Below are 21,872 nucleotides of genomic sequence, written 5' to 3'. Positions count from 1 at the left end.
AATGGGATAAAATTAAGTCTCTTGATGTCTTGCTGAATATCAAAGACAAGGTTATATGCAAGTACGAAGAAAAAGTTTTCTCCAGGCGCAAGAATGTGTTTTGGTACTGACAAATGTAAAACTCAAGTGATTACACCTACCATCAAGAACTAGTCCTAGGATAGCAATGAGCTTTCGTTAGTCTTTTCACGTTACTTCCTTCTCTTCTCGAGGGCCAACGCACGACGACTCTCAATTCTTCCCCTCTTTCGGGGCGACGCGGCGCGGTTGCTAGTAAGTTACCGGTTTATCGGTAGCATTGTTGGCTCGCGGTCCGTCCGAAAATTTGCTTCGTTACACCAGATAAGACGTTTTTGGCTACAATTCTTTTTATCCTGTCAGTAACAAAAAGCTAGAAAAAAATTTCAGAGGACTCGGCATTAATAGTTCTAAACAGAGCCTAAGGCTAAAGTAAGGCGTAAGGAAAAGTCAAGGATTGATGAAATAAACAATAAAGATTGTATTCAGGAATATATTGGGCAAATAAAAAGGTCAATCATCACGTGATTCAAAGAACACATGTTCATCTCAAATTGTGAAGGTATGAAAAATCAAGCCTTGCTCAACATACATATTTTTGAGAACGACTGCAGAACAGATATAAATGATTTAAAATTAGTCAGGTCTGGCGATAATTGTAAAATTCTCGACATTCACGAAAGTCTAGAAATATTCAAAAACAAAAGTAACGAATTCAGATCGCGAGCCCATCCCGAACGCATGCCCCCTCTACGTTCTTGTGGAGTCAGGGAGCGGAGAGAGTGGGAGGAGTAGATAGATAAGATTTAGCGTAGTTTAGTTTAGTCTAGATAATGCCAACGTTGTTGACAAACTGCGTCGACAATTTTTGTATTTTGGATGCTGTGGGGTATCACGCATCCAGTGACCGAAGAAAATTACTACATACATATTTTAACAAATTAAACACATATATAAAATTTCGTATTACTTCGAATTCTTCAGTGAGACAAACGACCTCATTAAGATCATTAAGATGTTATTAAGATTTGATACCTTGCACTGTTCTTTAAAACTTTTGAATCCATGTTATAGCATTACTCATTGTTTTCAATGATGAAAAAAATTAAGTATCACGGTTACTAGATGTTTGGGATCTAGAGTAACATTAGACGGTATGCATCTGCACCCTGGGTCCTCTTTCTTTGATCTCAACAGGTAATATGCACTTTCCGTCCTGATTCAGGTTTAACAAAAACGAAAACATAAACTTCTATAAGAAATAATTGATTTTGTAGCGTTAATTTATTTTGAATTTGTATTTTTGGATGTCAACGAGCACAGTCGAAATTCCTCATGAATAAAGAAATGTTCGATTTTCGGCATAAGCCTAAGTGCAATTCTAATTCTACCAATACTAACAGGACTTCAAAAAAATCTTGGAAAAGCAAAATTTATTCTGGGAACGCAGTTAAATGTAAAAAAATTAAGAATAAGAAACAAAAATAGAAAACCTAGACAGGAAACAAAACCACACACAATTACGAGTAATACAAAAAGTAGAAAAAATTAAACAAGAAAGAGAAAATCATGGAAGCACCTCTGTGAGAAAATGACAGGAGTATATAAAGAAAACCAAAAGTTATTCTACGGAACGATCAGAAACACGAAGCAAAAGCCAAAAGATGTACTTACTAAAAAACATAAAACAAAAATGGATAAACAACTATGGAGGAAACAAACATATAAAGAAGCAGTACAATACAATTTGCAAGAATCCTAGAAAATTGACTGAGAATACAAACACAATATGATTTTAGACCCAATAGATGACACAAGACGCAATATTCATACCAAATTTTAAAATTTTTTAAATTCTTTTTACTTCCCGAGCGTAAGCAAAGAAAGTACAGAGTCATCAAAATTGATTGAGAGAGTTGGTAAACCTGAACTTGAATAATTTGGTTTATTAAGTTGTATAAAAATATTAGCTGTCAGATTTGAAGTTTCAAGTTTCAAGTTTCAAATTTCAAAACCCAGTGGCGTCTTTTTTCGATTTTTTTTTGTAAAAAATATTTGTCAGATTTGAAATTTCGAATTTTAGATTTGTTCATTTCTGGAATTTGTTCGCAAAGATGCGAGTAGCAATAAGGTATAGGGTGCGCATCGACCAAGACGATTCGTACCAACGTTAAAACCGTTCGCAACTTTGCAAGAAGGTAACTTTCGTATTCGCAACTGATTTAGGTGAGTTCGACAATCAAACCCAGTTCTCTTGTCACGCCACTGGATTCGTTGCCATATAACCTTAAACAAATCTGTCATAAGGTTGACAAACTTCACGCCAAAAACACGGAGTACCAACTCTCTCAATCAATTTTGATGACTCAGTATTGTAATCGAGTCCGTCGGCCAACTCTCTACTTTTGCATTTTCTCGATCTATCCTGACCCCTAGAGGACGAAGAAATAGATCTCCCGTTTCCGTCTGTCCGTCTATCCGTCTGTCTGTCTGCCGTCCCGGATTTTTATTAGACAGATAACCTCCGAAAGTCCTCGGCTGATTGTTGTCAAATTTTGTATTTATATTAGGTATATTATTTAAATGGTAAAACGCTAACCAAAATTTGTCTAATCATCCCCACCACTAATGTGATGACGTCACTTCAAAATTGTACATAGTAACTGGGTTTTAAATTGTATCAAATAACGTAGTATTACACATGTACTTTATGACTACATTGAGATTTTACCCGAAACGTCCAGATTTTTGGAAAAAAATCAAAATTAGGAAACAACATTTTGACATGTAATTTGGAATCTGCAAAACCGAATGCTTTGAAATCTTGCAGATGGTTTACAGTTATGATAAGCCTGATAAGTTTTTATTCAAAATATATTTACTTTTCCCCCCCCTAAAACATTGATGACGTCACCTCAAAATTTTGCTGAATAATTCCTATCTTAAATGTGCAAAGTATGATGAAACAATACTTGTGATTTATCATTCCATTTATATTTTTTGGATTTGCATATACAGGGTGACTCAAAAAAAATAATGAATGCGTAAATTTATTTTATTGATTTAATCAGGAAGTACAAAACCAAATGCTTTGAAATCTTGGTGTTTTTTTTTTTAAATTTATCATAAGCATGGTAAATTTTTTATCAAAATATATTTACTCATCCCCTCCTAAATAATTGATCACCACCCCAAAATTTGATTTGATTTATCACTGCGTAAATATTTTTTAGATTCGCTTATGCGGGGTGTGTGAAAAAAATTAATGACTGAGTCAATTTATTTTATTGAATAAAACAAGACTTGGCGTTTTGTTATTCTAAGCATGGTAACTTTTTAATGAAAATGTATCTGTTTATCAACCCCAAAAAATTGATTACGGTATCTCAAAATTTTGCCGAATAAATTCTTTCGCAAATGTGCAAAATATGAACAGACTTTTAATCATTGCATTCATATTTTTTAGACTTGCTTAAACAGGTGACTCAAAAAAATTAATAAATCAGTCAATTTTAATTGATCAAATTAAGAATGAGCTACCCTATTTTCTGGAAAGTGTGAGAATACGCTCGTCTTTATAACAATAAAATAATGATAACGTAAGAATTGTAATAATAACATTCAGAATATTTTGTTCAATGGAGGCTTATGAATAATTTTGGTCATCTGTTTTGGGGCGATAAACTCATTCAAATCAAACAAATGTCTACGTGACATTTTTCCGATGTAATTAATGTATTCCCGTGCTGTAAATAATTTTTTTTGTATAGTTTCCTCAAACCTATAAGGCGTTTATGGCTTTGACGTCTTAAAAATAAAAATCTTTAATAAGTACGATCGCAATCATAGAAAACTGGTCCACAAAGTTTTTTGATAAATCAAATAATTTTGACGATGTCACCGGCCTTTGTTTCAAATCCAGAGGGTACATTCATATTGCTGTTATATTAAAAATAATACATGACTAGAGAGCGAAAAGTATGCAGCAAAATTTTGAGAAATATGATCATGTAATATGCATGAAATTTATGCAAATATGCTGTAACTTTATTAATATATGCAGAGATATGCAGTTGCATATCCTCCAAAAATTGAAAAGAAGTGTAATAACTAGGGATGTACCGACTAGTGGCCGACCGGTCGGATAAGCCGACTATTCGGCCGTTTTTCATCGTCGGCTGCAGTCGGCGACTAGTCGGCCAAACAGCCTATCGGTCGGCTTTTTTTATTAAAATTAAAACAGTATATAAAACAATTAAACCCGGTTTACAGAACCTCAATTAAATATTTAATTGCGATTTAATTTTTAACCCCGCGTATCATGTGACCGACTCTACGCCAATCAGACGTCGCTAATGGCCTTGTTAAATGCACGTTCAATTTAAACTCAGTTAAAATATTGTATAAACTGGCCCTAAATTGTGTTATTCTTTATTTTTGTACTGAGTTACTAAAAAAAATTAAATGTTAAAATTATCCAAACAAATTTAACACATTTTTTGGAAAACAAAGGAACTTTAGATATTCCTTTTATTAAAATAGAACAAACCTTTAAGGTAGCCAGAGAAATAGAAAAAAAAACACACTGTTTGTCGCATTTATAAACCGGTTTAAGCAAACAGTCGGCCGACTAGTCGGTTTTTACTGGCCGAACAATCGGCTAGTCGGTTAGTCGGCCAGACCTACAGTCGGTACATCTCTAGTAATAACACAACTAAATTTATTTACAAATTATAAAAACAGGTTTATCAAGCTTAATTTTTTTAATAAAAAATACATAGATAAATAAAATTTTTAAAAATTATTGTCTTACAGTAAATAGTGACAAATAAATAAAAATTAATAATAATAGGCCATTTAATTAGTATTTTTGTAGTAATTTATTTTTAAATACTTTTGGAAATATTGTAGCAAAAAATTTTGCCGATGATCCGAAAATATATTTTGTAAATAGAAATGCGGTTTGTAGCAGAAGCTACAAAACACAGTGCCTTCTTGAAGAATAAATTCAGGAAAAGACCAGTACAGGACACGGTTGATAAAAGCGTTAACTGTTAATTTAGAAGAGTCGAGTGATGATGACAGTGACTATTTCGATCAGTAAATAAGCAGTTGAGTGATTGAGTACAAAGTTACTTTGTTTTTACTTAAAATAAAAAAATCGAAAGGCGCAGTTGTCGGTAAATGCAAAACTCAGTCCTGCCCTGTGCTTTTACCAGAAAAGGTCTTTTCAGGTAGGTATCGGTGAGCGGATTTAAGACATCCGGTTGTGACGGCCTATTGAATTATAATGGGAGTCAAATTGGTGTGAAGTCATAAACGCCAAATATGTTTGAGGGAACTCTACTCATAACCTTTTTTGATGACCTTGGCGCATTCAACAGCATGCGGGACGTCGAACATCACGCACAGATGCGTTTTGCTATGCTTTGCCACGGAGCCTAGCCCGGAAACGTCAAATTACAAGTATTTATAACGTCGTTGTTTATAAATGAAGCTGGGCGGTCGAAATTTATTCATCTACCCGTCTGAAGTACGGCCGCTGAATCCTTGCCTTACTCGCTTCTCGCTTCCAATTGTGCATCATTTTTAATAATTTACAGAAGTAGTTTTATTTTGAGGAAGACCGACACTTGAAAATTATTTAAAATATTATTATTATTATGTCGTGGATACGCATTTTAAAATCATCAAATGACGTTCAGTTAACGCATAAATTTCAGGCGCCTAGCCCTATTTTTTTAGTATTACTTTACATCTATCTAAACCGATATACGTGTCCTTGCAAAAATGTTGATGACGTCATCGCAAAAATTTTTTAAACTGCTCCGTTACAAAAATGTAATGAGAAAAAGAAACATAAGAGGCATGCCGTCGTCATGTTTCCGACGGCGAGGGAAGTACTGTCTAAACTCTTTAGACCAATTTTTTAGAGTTGAGTTCTCATTTTCTTAGAAAAAGTGACAAAAGTAAGGTTACTATTATAAAAAAGATTAGAAAAGCTTTAAATAAGTGAGAGAAGAAAGGATGCAAAACAAATAGAAGAATGACCAATATAATCATTAATCTAGCCGCGAATAAATAGTTCGAACTGTAGCACTGTTTTTATATAAAAATATAAGTTCATATTTTTTGAAAATATTTAGATTCCTGGCGACATTTAATACTAAAATTATAAGACATAGTAATAACATGAATATTGAATATATTGTGGCAATCGTGAGTATGAACGAACCACACAACGCGTTGAACAAAAAACGAATGCATTTTTGAAGTTTGGTCGATCTCACAAACAAGAAAAAGCAAGATTTCGTTTCCCAACACCAAATTACAACATTGACGACAATCAAGCTTCTTTCTGCGATTTTTTTGAGCGTGGACGTTGACTCCGAGTAAATGAAGATAAACGGTAATATCGTAATAAAGGTCGTTGGCGAAGATCTAAACTTACCATACTTTCAACCTTAACCCGGATTGATGTAGTAATGGATGGATGGATGTTCATACCTGAGATTTCGACACTTTCGGTAAGATTCACGATTCGCCTTTGTGGCGATATTTATGACTGATGCGGAGATTTAAATACGATTGTGAGTTAGAAAAGTAATTAGTGGTAATTGGGTTAAATAATATGGGTTTATGCAGGTACATGTGTTATTGTAGTTCTCAAAATGTTATTAATGCTCAAATAAAAATGCGTAAGCAAGGTAGCAAAACTGGAGAGGAATAGTGATAAATTGTATGTTTAGTTGGCTACGTTTCTATACACAAAAATGATACTTGTAAGCTATTAAATATTGCTTACTTTTACACAATAAATACCTATTTTCTTATCAAAAATATATCAAACATCTTTCTCTCCGTATTTCTCTTTTTCGTAAGCTTATCTAGGAAAGATCTCATGTCGTAACGTCTTCCAAAATTACGCCAACAAACTACTTTTCCAAGCAGTCTTTCAATCAATTAAAGTTTATAAATCCTTTCATTCAAATTTCTCAATTTCCCAAAGCGCGCAACTTTACAACATAACTAAACCGTAATTATCGAATTTCCTTCGTAACGTCAATGTCATAGGTCAAAGATAGTACCCTTCACCTCGTCCCAGCCTCTAATAACCACTTCCGAACACTTTCTACGCCTATGCGAGCCGATGTCATTACAGCTCCAAAAAACTCAACTACGTATGATTTATCCTTTTGAAACCAGCGTATTCGTGACAACCCTTGAGCATTCTGACAAATCTATTCCGATGGTATCGACGACCCAACAATGGTACTTTGTGTTACAAAACAGCGTAACCATCTCGAACGCGTTTCCTCGTTGCTTTATCGCTACTGGTGAAAAGAAAATCCTCTGCTTGTTCCAATGAAGAGAATAGATAAACATACACTAAGGTCAAATGAAGATGCCCTCCAGTGTTATGGCACTTTCACCCGCGAGTACCGTTTGACGGTATTGTCAATGTTTTGTTGATGAATTCTTTCTCGTTTTAATGGTTTGCCGAGGATTATTGGTTAGGAGTATCGCATTTTTCTGCGTTTACGGTGCCGTTTTAGCGTTCGCCGTATTCGGAGATGGATTTGTACGATTGTAATTAGTTTGATGTAAATTTCTTCATTAGGGGCTATCTTGCCGTTAAAGGGTACGTCAAGGTAGTGCTGTGATTTAATGGTTTTTGTTGCGACGAGCGGTGGGAAAGTACCAAAACGAGGAAAAAGTAAAAGTTTAATAATTCATTTGTGTCTAGCTAGACTATTTACATTATTACTTGTGCACGGTTATTACTTTCTAAGAGGAGTCGCGTTCGGGTGACAAATGGGACAAATGGCACGTTTTCGAAGTTTGGGTGAATTTTAAACCTATTGGTTACTTTGTTTGATTAAATTCGAAAAGAAAGACTTGAATTTTTTTAAAATGTTAATTTCGTTTTATAAACCGTAGATTTCTGTGTGTCTGGCTTTTCCCGTCTAGGCTGCCATTTTGTATGTTCTTAGTTTTTTGATTTCTCCTTTATTCTTTGAGTGAATTTAATGCTTATTTTTTCTTTATTATGAATATTTGTTTTTATTTTTTAGTTTACGAAGTGTAGGTTTCTTGAAAAAATCTTATTATCTATCACTAGCATCGTCATCATGATAAAAAAATTGATAAATTTTTAATTACATAAATTCGGGGAATTTTACGAACTTAGTTAGCTATTTAGGGGATTTAGTCCTTTTCACAGATGTTTCATTTTTAATGACTTTAAATGAGCATCAAAACTATCGAAAATACTAAAGGCGTCTTCATATTCCAAAAAACCAAAAATTCGAAAAACCCAAGTGTCTTAAATATATCTAGCAAAAACACCACACTTATAAAATTGCAAATGTCAAAAAATATAAAAAATGTCTTAAACATTTTTAACCTCTGAATAAAATTTGAAAATAGATTTAAAACATTTACTTCAAAAAGTGTTAATAGTCTGAACCATTTTAAAAGACTTACAAACATCATCGCAGTCTCGAAAGTTGCGAGAATTCCAGAGATTTTAAATGCAAATCATTAAAATTATTCCTGAAAATCTAAAAATTCTAATTGTCCGAAAAATTTCAAAAGGTTTGCAAATATCTCAATGATTTAAAAGTCGCAAAAAGTTGAAAATGCCGAGATCCCGAAAGTTACGGCAATACGAAACATTTAAAATAAACAAGTCAAAATGTGAAAAAAAGTGTAACATACAAAAAATATCCAAAATTAAAAAAAAATCTAAAAGTTTAAAATATTTTTAATTCCAAATTTTTCAGATATATCGTAATCTCAAAAATCTAAACGGTCACAAAAAACTATCTTTAAGTATGTTAAAATTTATAAAATTTTCAAAATTATAAAACAAAAAAAAACAACTCTCTGTAATTACAAACATTTTTGCAGTATTATAGAAGAGTAGTTACAATACCTGAATATTAACAATTTATCAAAATTCCAAAATTCTAACATTTAAAAAATTTCGAAATGAAAATGAAAAATGTTTTTCAGATTTCAAAATTTATAAGAATTCAGAACATGCCAAAAATTCCTCAAATCCAAAAGTTCTAGACGCCCGAAAATCGAAAGGTTAAAAATCAAAAGTTATATTACAAAAAGATCCCACACACACAATTATAGAATCAAGATTTTTTTTTTAAATCATAGAAAATAATGAATGTTACTAATATTACAATTTTTTATGTAGGTACATAATTTATGCTTCATTATGTATTTTCAAAATATTTGGAAAAATGTTTTCAAAGAGAAAAAAATCTACAAATCCATATTGCTTCTGCAAATGAAGGTCAAGAGTGGAGAAATTTTCATCCATCGCGACAATTCACAAACTTTCATAACGAACCTTACATAACATCTCAACAACCATCGAAATTATTAATTATTTTATTCTAATTCGTTACAAAACACCATTTTATTACTTTTTGTTTCCATTTCGAATGTCGAAATGACAACCAGGAAGTTCATATTAATTGCGTATTCTCTCGCCATCTTTTCCGCGTAATTGGTTAATTTCATTCCATCCAGAATCCTTTAATAAGGACATTTTAATTACGACTCTTTTATTGCTGAAAGTTATCTTGTGCCACTAATAAGCCCAACATCCTTATTTGTGGTTTTGGAAAACACAAGAGTTCCTGCTGTTGACTTATCTACTTCATCGCTGTTATATAAAGAGGATATCCAATTTGGAAGTTGGTAATGGATTCAGTAAGGTTGCTTCTAGCTAGGGTACCTGGCTTTTCACGAAATTACCATAATCACTAGCGTGGCAGAGTCAATAACGTTCTTGAAATGGTTAAGAGCGGTGTGGAGGTCGTGTGGTAATGAATCCCTAGAGGCTGGAAGAGAAGATTTGTTTCAGTATTTAGTTGTATTGTTTCACTTTCACAGATTTTTATTTCCTTGATACTTCCTTGGTTTAGATGTGAATACAGTTGGTGACATAAAATTTGAGTCCCTGAGTAGGTAGGTGAATATTTTAACACTGATTCTTTCAGTATCTTCCGGGATCATGTTTTTTGTGAGCAGAAAAAAATCCTGTACCTTAAATACCTTCATTACAATTTGAAAAAAAAGTCTGTACAGTTATAAAATCAAATGATTAAAAGCAAAATATTCTAAAAAACGGCGATGACAAACAGAAATTTTGCCGAAATTTTAACATCTATAGGAAGTATCTAAAGCTTCTTTTACCCCATTTCTCCTGGCCCCTACTCCTCCTTTTGTTTCTTTTTCTTCTGATAGTTCCCACTCTTCCCTTTTTTTACAATTTAAGACAGTAGACGCTATTTGTTCAGAAACATTTTTTGTAATATTACATGTTAAATATTTTTGCCCATGTGATCAGATTTTTAGGATTCATCAAATTTTTAAGGCAAAACTTAAACATTTACGTTTTGTTTATTTATTAATTCATTTTTTTAATCACAGCATTTTTGTAATTCTACGAATTTACTTTCAGCGTTCTTATTAGTATTTTAGAAGCTTCAACAAACAAAATATATAATTAGTTACATACAACAGTTTAAAATTTGTAGTTAAAAAAACGACCATTTTGCTAATTATTATTGCGATTTTCGCTTCCCTACAAGTTATGACAACATTTACAACCATTTTTAACATTTAGATCCATCTTCTCCAATTACCATAATAAGAAGTAATAACTTACACGCACGTGCCATTTTCCTCGGAAGATTTTTTGGAATGTAATGTCAGAGGCTTCTACAGCATATATTTGCATACATTGTTTTTATTACGGTGATGCATAAACAGTAAATATTAATTACGCAACTGATGGGCAAAGTGGACCCATTCATAAACGCTATTTACATAAAAAAAAAACAAGCGTTGGAACAACACACGATAAACGTTGCAAAGACATCCACTGTGTCCTTGAAATGAGATTCTTTTTGAAAAATAAAACAAATATTGTCTTTCGTTAGATTTATCATTTTGAGGTCACGGATGTGTCTCTGAACGAACAAAAGATATTTACTTTGTGTAACGTGTAGAGGATTTTTCAGCGTACATTTCATGGTCAATAAATATTGGGGAAGATTTCAGACTGAAGCTTTGAAAATTTTGAAATCTAGATATGCAGAAGTTATTTTTATTATTTTATTAAGCGACTGTCGACTTTTTAAGCTATAAAAATTCGCATAACTAGGTGGATATGATTAAAAATTGTAGACAACTGTTCTGAGTTCTTTCATTGCTAATTTATTCTTAAGTTTAAGTTTCATTAATTTCTTGAAATCTTTAATGTTTCTTTTTATATACATTTTATTGCCTTGTAAATTTAAAGACACTTCGAAAAATATTGTAACAATCGAAAATGTTTACAACTCCATGCAACAAAAATTACATAATTTATTTTCGTATTCAATATTAAGACTAATCTAAATGATTTAAACGGTACTTAATTAATAATCCTGCAAAAACGAAAAATGTTACATGGTTTAATGGAAAATTGAACACATACAAAAAATTAATTAGATACTGGATGAAAAATAGGTTGATTACAACCATATAGCTTTAAACAATATGTATTGTATATGTAGTACGACTTACCGTTCTTAGTAAAGAAATGAAATCATAAATTTCAAAAAAAGATATAACGATATCTAATTATTATTTAAGACACAGCCTCTTTACATGAAAGCTTTGTTTAAAGCGAGAAATACTCGGTTTCTAAATATCTTTAGAAATACTGTACCTCAATGGGATTCGAACCTACGTCTCTCATTTACCGAGTGAGACTCTTAATGATTAGATTATGGGGTGTCGTGATTATCTTTCCCCCAAGGACGTTGTATTAAGATACAGAGACCTATTTCAGTAAGAAGATGTTTTCTCATTAGTGAAAAAAGTTGCGTTACATTATTGTTTGTAAGAGGGGAAAAATCAGTTTGGTTGTTATCAGTAGAGTGCTGAACTTAATTACTTACCCTTAATAAATTTATATTTTAAATTATATTGTTGGAACACGAAGACTCAAGTAGTAGGGAAGAAAGAAATGAATGAATTAAAATTTCTTGCAAAGTAACTTTGTTAACCATCCTGAAATATTTTGTATACTATGCTGGTACTAAAATATTTTTTTCAAAATGTCGGAAAAATATTATCAAGTGACGACAGGCAAGAACAGGCTCATAAACCACAAAAATTTAGTATCCACGATTTCACCATTAGTTTGAAGAAATTTAGCACTTTAATGCTTCAGAAAAAAAGGAAATACGAAGATAACAACTTGGGCAACCTTAGATTATTCAACTTCCATTTTTTCTTCAATACGTTTTTGAAAACCAGGAGCTGCCACGAATGTCAGAAAAAAGCATTTTCTGGAAACTGGCCAGGTAATAATTCTGTTTTCTTCATTCCCTCCAGGAAAATATTCTAGAAGTCCCAAAATGATCATTCATGTTCAAAACGAAATAAACTGTTGAAGTATTAACAAAAGGAAAATTGAATATTCTATAACGTTCTTACTCTAGAACTGCACCACAAATTTCAGCCATTTTATGATTGACTGTACTCTTGTTGCATTGAGCTTTTTCAGCAGTAGACCCACATATTCTCAATTGGACTGAGTTCGAGACTGACGCTCGGCCAATCGAGGACTTTATATAGTTATTTATTATAGAACCATGCAGCTGTTCTTTGCGCGGTATGAATTGGGTAGTTATTCTGAAAGATACAACAAACTAAGTATTATTTAGAAAAGTTGCTTCAACTGATAGTTACATGACATTTTCAAAAATTTAATCTCCCTTTTCAGCGAAAATAGTGGAAAAATATTTTTTAAAGAAGTGATGTATTTTGCTGAAATTCAGAACTTGTTATCGCTTTTGCAATTTGGTTTTATATAAGGCAGTTCTACAACAGTAAGAACCTAAAAAGCTAATCCTAGACAATTTTGAATATAGGGCATGTGTAGGTACTAACTTCTGTGACGTCGGTAGTCCATTTAAATTTGTAACTCCTTCTCCTACATACTTTAAAACTCTTTATAACTTTCTTCTGGCCTTGTTTTCGATGTAAACCTACACTAGACTGTTTTCAAATTCTGTTTCATGTACTGCTCATTGAGATAGTATTTCTATTTCTCGAACCGAGTAGAACTTTCTGGGTTCTACTGTTCTTGAAGAAAATAACTCAGATGCTGAAAGATTTATTGATTGGGTTGAGACCTTAAACATCACGATATGGGTATGAAAAAATTATTGTCCAATGAATGCTGATAAAAATGATTCAGAGTAACAATTTCGAAATCACTTTGCCTACGGTTTCAAAAGAATTTTTCCAATATTTTAGATCGTGCTGTAATTATGGACAAATCAAAGATCCATTATTGCAATCCAAAACAAAAGAGCGATCAAATGAATTTTTTAGGGCAAGAATGACATAATTATGACCTGACCTGATTTGACCTGGCACAATGAACCAAATAGGTATTTGAATTTTTTGACATTTTCACAAAAACATCAAATTCTTGAATTGTAAAATACGTTAAATGCTCAGCATAAAACTCATATATCTTTTCCTGTAACTTATACATCTCATTTATTTTGGAATAATGAGTGTATTCATTATTCACTCAAAGTCTAGTTTGTTCTACTAAAAGTTCAAATTATGTGTGACTGAATTAGCATGGAATCATGCGAAAATCACAAGGAAACTAGACATTGAACGGAAATTGTAAGAAATCTGCAATATAGGAAACACCGAGTAATTAATACGATTTACAATAAATAAACCATGTGAATGCAATCATTTGTCTCGGGAAAAACCATAACACAGAAAAATATAATGTGTGTAAAAATATCAGTGTTGTAAACCCAAGTTTACTCAATCCCTGTCGAGTTTTTGATTCGTCTGCAAAAATTACCAAAAACTGTGGCTCTAGTTTTAAATCCTGACCCCACCCCTTGCACTATCTTCCGTGTATTAACGTCATTCAAGACTCGCGGACGCATTTATCAAACAATTCGATTCACTTCGTGAATTATATAAGGTAAGTATACAAGACTTTCTCGACTATTCATTACTGTTATTGGCTATAACCAATAAATAATATTTACCGAGAAGCAAATTTGATCACTTCGAACATTTGGTTTAAGCTTATGTAAGCATTGTTTCGACTTAAGTCACAAAGCGTTTTTCGTCGGCAAGTGAACGTCTTGGTTTTACCTTATTACCTACAGCTGGAGGCAAGTGTGGTTCACTTTAAATCTCAATTAGAAAATCGTGGCTAACATTTTAACCCGAAGAATAACATATATTATCCCAGTAATGTGACGTAATTACAATTATAACTTAACCGTTCATTAATGTCTGCGGAGGCGCTAAAACTAAGAGCAAATAGACGGGAATAAAATCATTAAAAGTGCATATGCAAATTTCTTCTCAAAATATCATTCCAGCTTACGTCACAATAAATTCTGCAACAAAAATAACGGAGCCGTTCGAGGGAGTACCTGTTATGCGATACCGATGCATCAAACAAAAGTCAACTGGTTTATTACATACTTGTCTTTCTTTTCATTCGACAAGGTGAGATCTTGTCATCTATTTATACCCTGACATTTCCATTAAGATAAAACAATTTAATTGTGTCAGTCTATTTGTTCATTGTTGGCGGCGTAAAACACCAATTCCATTATTTGCAAATGTTAAGTCCGACTCGATATAAACGGTCTGTGCAAACGAATTAACGATTTTGTAACGAGTATTTGTCGAAGATTTTGAAATCTGGTAATAAACTCAAGATAAACAAGGGGAATCCTTCAAGCTGCGTGTCACTGGACTACAAGTCGCTAATTAAAGGTTTACGTGCTTTTGTTGCTGCAAAATTGAGCGCCAAGTTTCAAAACTGGAAAATCTGATGGACGTATTTGCGATTATTATGTAACTGTTTAATGTAATGGGGTTATGGTTACGGTGAGCTTTAAGTTTTAAAACTTATAGTTACATTTTGAACACAACACGATATTCCAGTTTGGAAATGACTTTCTAGTTTGAATTTTAACATAAAAATTATTATTAGCATGGAAATACTTCTTAATAAAGGGCGAACGTGTAATCACTAATCAATGATTACTAATGGAACAGTCAATACATTGTGAGCATGATCAGGAAAATTTCTGAGATTATATAAAAAAATCTACATAGACGACAGACAGCCGACAGATGACAGCCAAATGGAAACAGGACACCTATTTTTTTACACTCTAGAGGAAATGAAGCGTCAAGAAAACACGAAAATAGCCCTTAGCTTGACCGTACTTGCAATAATACTTCCTTGGTTTACGCACCAGAATCGTATCTATTCGATAAGTAGCAAAAAGAATTGCTGTCGTTCAAGTTGAAAAGTAGGAGTATAGTGTAATTGTGTTCACATCTATTTCAGTGACAATATATGACAACTAAATACAGCTGGTTTCACAAAAAACGGGAAAAGATGAGCAAATCAGATTTTCATAGATCAATGAAAAGCAATGGGAATATGACATTCATGTCACTGTCATTTTTCCCGATTTTTATGAAACCAGTTGTATATCTCTCCATTTAGATAATTTATATTACATATTTACAATTAAAGCTTCTGCCATTTACAGTCTTCCAGATTCTCCAAGGCTATATGGCCCCACTAAACCTAATAATGTAAGAAATAATAACGCCTTTCTTGCGGCTAACCACCGGCACAAGCCTACCGTCATAAATCAAGAATTCGTCCCCAATAAGAATGAAATGGATGACGGACAGGTGCAGATAAAATCCAAATGATTTACAATTGTGTGTTTGCCTTATTAACCGCTCCATTGTCGACTTCACAAAACCCTAATTTTACAACATCCATATAACCTTGGAGAATCTGGAAGATTATAAATTTTTTTTTGCACTCATGACCTTTTTTGATAGCTTTCGCGCATTTACCAGAGTGCGGGAGGTCGAACTTCCCGCACACGTGCATTTAACTTCCCGTTGCCATGGTAACCTTAAAATACTCGGGTAGTGTCAACATTGTGACGTGTTGACGGCGCTGTCAATGGCGTTGTTTATAAATAACTCACAGTTAATCTCTTCAGTTTAAAGGTTTATTCGTCGCAAAAAATATTGTACACAACACGTTCGTGAGCCTGCTTCCCGCATTCACGCAAATGCGGCACTCCCTTCGGTCGTGCCTCAAACAAGCGTTCATGCGGGAAGCAGGCTATCCCGAACTAGTTGCGTAAATTACTATTACCACTCTGTCACACCTTTGGTGTTTTGACATCTCAAGTTTATACAGCGTCACTATGAAGACAATCCACATCATTTGATTACTCATCCATACATTTTAAATTTTAAAGCTGTACTTGAGCGGTTATAAAGATATAAATGGGGAGTGTTAACTTTACAGTTGCACTGTATATGTGATTATTTTTTAAATTTTGTCTTTTGTTATCCCATTATTTCGCCTTAATTTATTTAATTTTCATAAATTTAAATATTCACGTGTCTGTGTCACTCATGGAGACACAACACAATTTCATTACCAACAAAAAAATCCATTTTAAAATTAAATATACTGTTTACGATAACATTTATTCTTAAAATCACACAAGATCTGACGTTCGTTACGCCGCTGCCAAACGCCGACACGCGGTTGCGATATACCAGTTGGAATCCCCATATCGGCGAAGATATCCATCATTGTTTAACAATTATAAAATCATTTCCAAATTACGTGGCGAATCTCTGATCAAATCACCAAGTCGGCCGCTTCTCAAGACGTTCACTTCAAATTTGAACTATTGTTATCTGCATTGCATAAGAGCGTAATTTGCCCCATATCTTCTTAACCAACAGCGAGGAGTGAAGCAACATGATTTAGAATGAATGTGTGCCATTTTCGAGGCGAAATTTTTTTCAACTAATTGATAGAAGAGTTCTGGTAGTCGACGCATTGTTTGTGAAACCCGCTTTGCTCGTGTCTACTAGTTAGAATTTTGAGTATTGGCTGCAAAGTCGGGGATTAAAGAGCGTAAAATCTGCCATTATTCCGTGACTAAATCATTGGCTATTATATTTTTGCAATGAGTTTTCATAATGGTATTATTATATCTTGGCAAAGAGGATTGACAAATGGCCGGTGGCCTTTTTAGAACGACCTTGGGCGGGATTCGCTGACCGAGTGGAACTAATGATGACCAGCAAGGTACAATTATGAATTAATTTAATTTAGACAGGCTTTATTTGTTTCTTGTTCATTTAATTTAAACGGTCCTTATTTGGTTTTTCTTCTTTGCAACAAACTAGACTCTGGTTAACTGTTGTCTAAACTGATTCCAATATTTGCAACAACAAAAGCAAAAAGCAAAAAAAAATTTGGAGACTTTTTGCCAAAAATATGATACGTAAGTTGTGCACATGTATGTTGAAATACATATTTCTAACGATAGTGCTGCTGAAATCTCTAAGACGAAATTTCATGGCATAATATAATTGGTGGTGGTTCTTATAATCAATCTGTTACTAAAGAGAATCTTCAGCGTCACCTTGTACGAGCATCAGAAGAAAGATTTACTCCTGTTCAACACTTATAACTAGGCATGAATATACATTTACGGCCAAAATAATAACAGAGTGTGGATTGTTAGATTGTTACTACCATGGGCCTATTCCACCATTCACTTTGCAACTTTGCAGTTTACACTTTACACTTGTCAAACGTACTTTGCGTTCCACCACACCCATCATAATTTATTAAGGTAAAGTAAAATGAAAAGTGAAAAGTATAAACTTAACGTTATGTTTTCTAATTTTCTGTTCCACCATTATAAAATTTTAGAAAGTAAAAGTGCAAAATTTACTCATTTTGCAATTTAGACGCAAAGTGGTCTATAAACCTTGCGTTGTCAAAGTGATTGCAAAATGATAAGAAGAATATTGTTTTCAAGCGATGAATCTAGTGAAAATGAAGATGAAAGACCACCAAGGCGAAAAATATATAAAGAAAGGGTACATTTTACCATTGAAAACGACTTTGATTTTAAAGAAGCATTCAGGTTAAATAAGGTACAAGTGAAGTATGTCTTAGGCAAAATCGGAGCTAGGTTAGCCCCTGCAAATACTATTTGACTGTTTAATACGTATTTGAAAATTTTTTGGAAACTGAGTTTCTGCTTATTGTCTCCTTTATTTATTTTATTTTATTTATTTATTTTATTCTATAATGTCTCCAACAGGCCCGAGGCCCAATTACAGGAAACATGACATACGCAACTAGAGTTACAGTAAAAATAATTTCAAATTGATGAATAATTTTAAGAAAATTTTTGGAAAATGTTTTCCTATTTCTTTTAATTTAAATTCATTCAAATAGAGACTGTTTTAACATTTTTTCCATTACCGTTTTGAAGTGATTTTCTTTTCATTATTTGACTTGTTATAAGAAAAACGACTTCTGTTGCGAAATGTCCTGAGAATTCACTATTTGCTAGAGCTATTTTCATTTTAAATAGAATCTGTTTTAAAATGTTTGTGAAATTTTTTGTAAATTGTTTCTGTGTCTATCATCCCGTTTATTCAAAGAGCTGCAGTAAAAATAACTTGAAATTCATAAATTCGTAATGTACAAAATTTTTGCACAATAGTACTTTTTCATGCATAGGTATAGAGCCCCTCTTATTTTTTTTTTAGAAAATTTTGGAAAAAGTTTTCCTATTTCTTTCAGTTATTTGAAAACATTAGCAAAAACAACTTCAGATGCGTAATCTGCGTAAAACATGTATTTTAGTATTTTTTTTCCATTCGAATAAAGATCCTTTTAAATTTTTCCCAGTTAAGTTTTGAAGTGATTTTCTTTGCATTATTTTCTATTGATTGACTTCACTTAGGAAAAGCGATTTCAAATCAAATGTTCAAAGAATTGACTATTTGCTATAGCATTTTTCAATTTGAATAGAGTCTGTTTTAATAATTTTTTGGAAATTTTTTGCACTGTTTTCTGTTTATTAACTCGTTTATTTATATTTAAAGAGCTACCACGAAAATAATTCCAAATTTGTAATCTATAAAGAATTTCTCACATCATACTGCTTTTTGATTAATATAGAGTCCTTAATTTTTTTTAGAAAATTTTTGGAAAATGTTTCCCTATTTCTTTCAGTTATTTGAAGATCTGGGATAAAAATAGACTGAAATGCGTAATTTGGGTATAACTTATATAATTTAGTAATACTTTTCTATTCTAATAGAGAGCGTTTTAAATTTTTTCAATACCTTTTTCATTATTCTCTATTATTTGACTTCCTTTAGGGAAAACGATTTCAGATCCGTAATGTCCAAAGAATTGACTATTTGCTAGAGCTTTTTTTATTTGAATAGAGTCTGTTTTATTATTTTTTAAATCAATAAATTTTGCAAATTTTAAATTTTGAACGACTTTCCGCAAAGTACTTTTCAAGTCTTGGTGGAACAAAAACACTTTGCACTTTTCAATTTCTGAAAAGTGAAAAGCGCAAAGTGCAAAGTTTTCAGAAATGTTGGTGGAATAGGGCCCATATGTTATTATTACCAAATTTTATTTTATTTTTTAAAAAAAGATTTTTGACAATATTTTGACTGTAAAGATAAGATACGTTTAAACTAGAGATGTACCGACTGTAGGTCTGGCCGACTAACCGACTAGCCGATTATTCGGCCAGTAAAAACCGACTAGTCGGCCGACTGTTCGGCTTTCCTAAAACCAGTTCATAAATGCGACAGATAGTGTTTTTTTTTCTATTTCTCTGACTACCTTAAAAAATTTTTATTTCAATAAAAGGAATAACTAAAGTTCCTTTGTTTTCCAAAAAATGTGTTAAATTTGTTTGGATAATTTTAACATTTAATTTTTTTGTAGTAACTCAGTAGAAAAAAAATTGGTCTAAAGAGTTTAGACAGTCCTTCCCTCGCTGTCGGAAACTTGACGACTGCATGCCTATTGTGTTTTTTTTTCTCATTACATTTTTGTAGTGGGAATTTAAAAAAAAATTGTGATGACGTCATCAACATTTTTGCAAGGACACGTATATCAGTTGGGATTGATGTAGTGTAATACTAAGAATAAAATTATTGTATTCCCAAATTTTCGGGAAAATGAATTGGGTCGTTTTGAATATTGATTTCTTATAATCAATAAAATAACGAAACAATTTACTCACGTATACGGCGCCGGTGTGTAATATCTAGAGAGCGGATTTCTGTCGGGCTAGGCAAGGCCAAACTCGGTACGGCTCGTACGGGATGCGAATTCATTGCGGTTGCGGACTGCACTTCGTTTATTTGAGATTAGAATAACGCTGTTTCGTTGCACTCTGCTGTTAATTCCCGTTCTCATTTACTTAGCCGTTTGATTAATAAATCGTTAATTATATTTATGGAATTAGTACTGATTAAATTCACTGATTATCTATCACCCGCTACTGAGTCCCGGCGATCCAGCGCGTCCCCACCTATAATCGTGACGTAGCCCGACAAAAATCCGCTGTCTAGTAATATGAAAGGCAACTGAAAATCGTTTATGTATAAACATTCTTAATTTAAGATGACAAGCGTAACAGCATAAGTGAGAGTCAAACAGAGAAACTGTAAACAAAACGACCATCGGTTTTATTGCTTCGACTTCCGCTTATTATATAAAACATTGGGTTTTATTTTAATTCTTGACGGTGAAATTCACAATTGGTTGATTATAAACATGTCTATTTCACATTCGCGGAACCAAGTGAGCGCATAAAACAAATGCAGGTCTGTAATGTTAAAGTCGATGTAAATAAGCGTGCTACCTTTATGTTTCAACCGAGTTTTTCCTTTAACAAATTTTGTGTCTACCAAATTGGGTTGGTTGGGGTGTAATACTAATAATAAGTGTTGCCTTTAATTTAATCAATAAAATAAATTGACTTCATTAATTTTTTTGAACCACCTCTTAAGAAAATCTAAAAAATATGAATGGAATGATAAATCACGAGTACAAACTCATCATATTTTTTGCATTTTAGATAGGATTTATTCAGCAAAATTTAAGGGTGACGTCATCAATTTTTTTAGGAGGGATGAACAAATACATTTTGAACAAAAGTTTACCATGCTTATAATAACTTTAAAATATTCCCAAGATTTCAAAGCATTCGGTTTTGTAATTCCTGATTAAATCGATAAAATAAAATAAATTCACGCCTTCATTTATTTTCTTGAATCACCCTGTATATGCAAATCCAAAAAATATGAATGGAGTGATAGATCACAAGTACAGACTGATCATATTTTGTACATTTTAGATATGATTTATTCGGCAAATTTTCGAGCTGACGTCATCAAGTTTTTGGAGGGGATAAGCAAATATATTTTGACTAAACATTTATTATGCTTTTTATAACCTTAAAACATCTGCAAGATGTCAGAGCATTCCGTTTTGTAGTTCCTGATTAAATCAATAAAATATATTTACGCATTCATTAATTTTTTTGAGTCACTCTGTATATGCAAATCCAAAAAATATTAATGGAGTGATAAATGACAAGTACAGACTCATCATATTTTGTACATTTTAGATATGATTTATTCGGCAAACTTTCGAGCTGACGTCATCAAGTTTTTGGAGGGGATAAGCAAATATATTTTGACAAAACATTTATTATGCTCTTTATGACCTTAAAACATCTGCAAGATTTCAGAGCATTCGGTTTTGTAGTTCCTGATTAAATCAATAAAATATATTTACGCATTCATTAATTTTTTTGAGTCACCCTGTATATGCAAATCCAAAAAATATGAATGGAGTGATAAATTACAAGTAC

Source organism: Zophobas morio, unplaced genomic scaffold (assembly GCF_036711695.1).
Source record: "Zophobas morio isolate AGI-343-1 ecotype UQ-CSIRO unplaced genomic scaffold, CSIRO_AGI_Zmor_V1 ptg000023l, whole genome shotgun sequence".
In the NCBI taxonomy this organism is placed as follows: domain Eukaryota; kingdom Metazoa; phylum Arthropoda; class Insecta; order Coleoptera; family Tenebrionidae; genus Zophobas; species Zophobas morio.
This window is presented reverse-complemented; position numbering follows the sequence as displayed.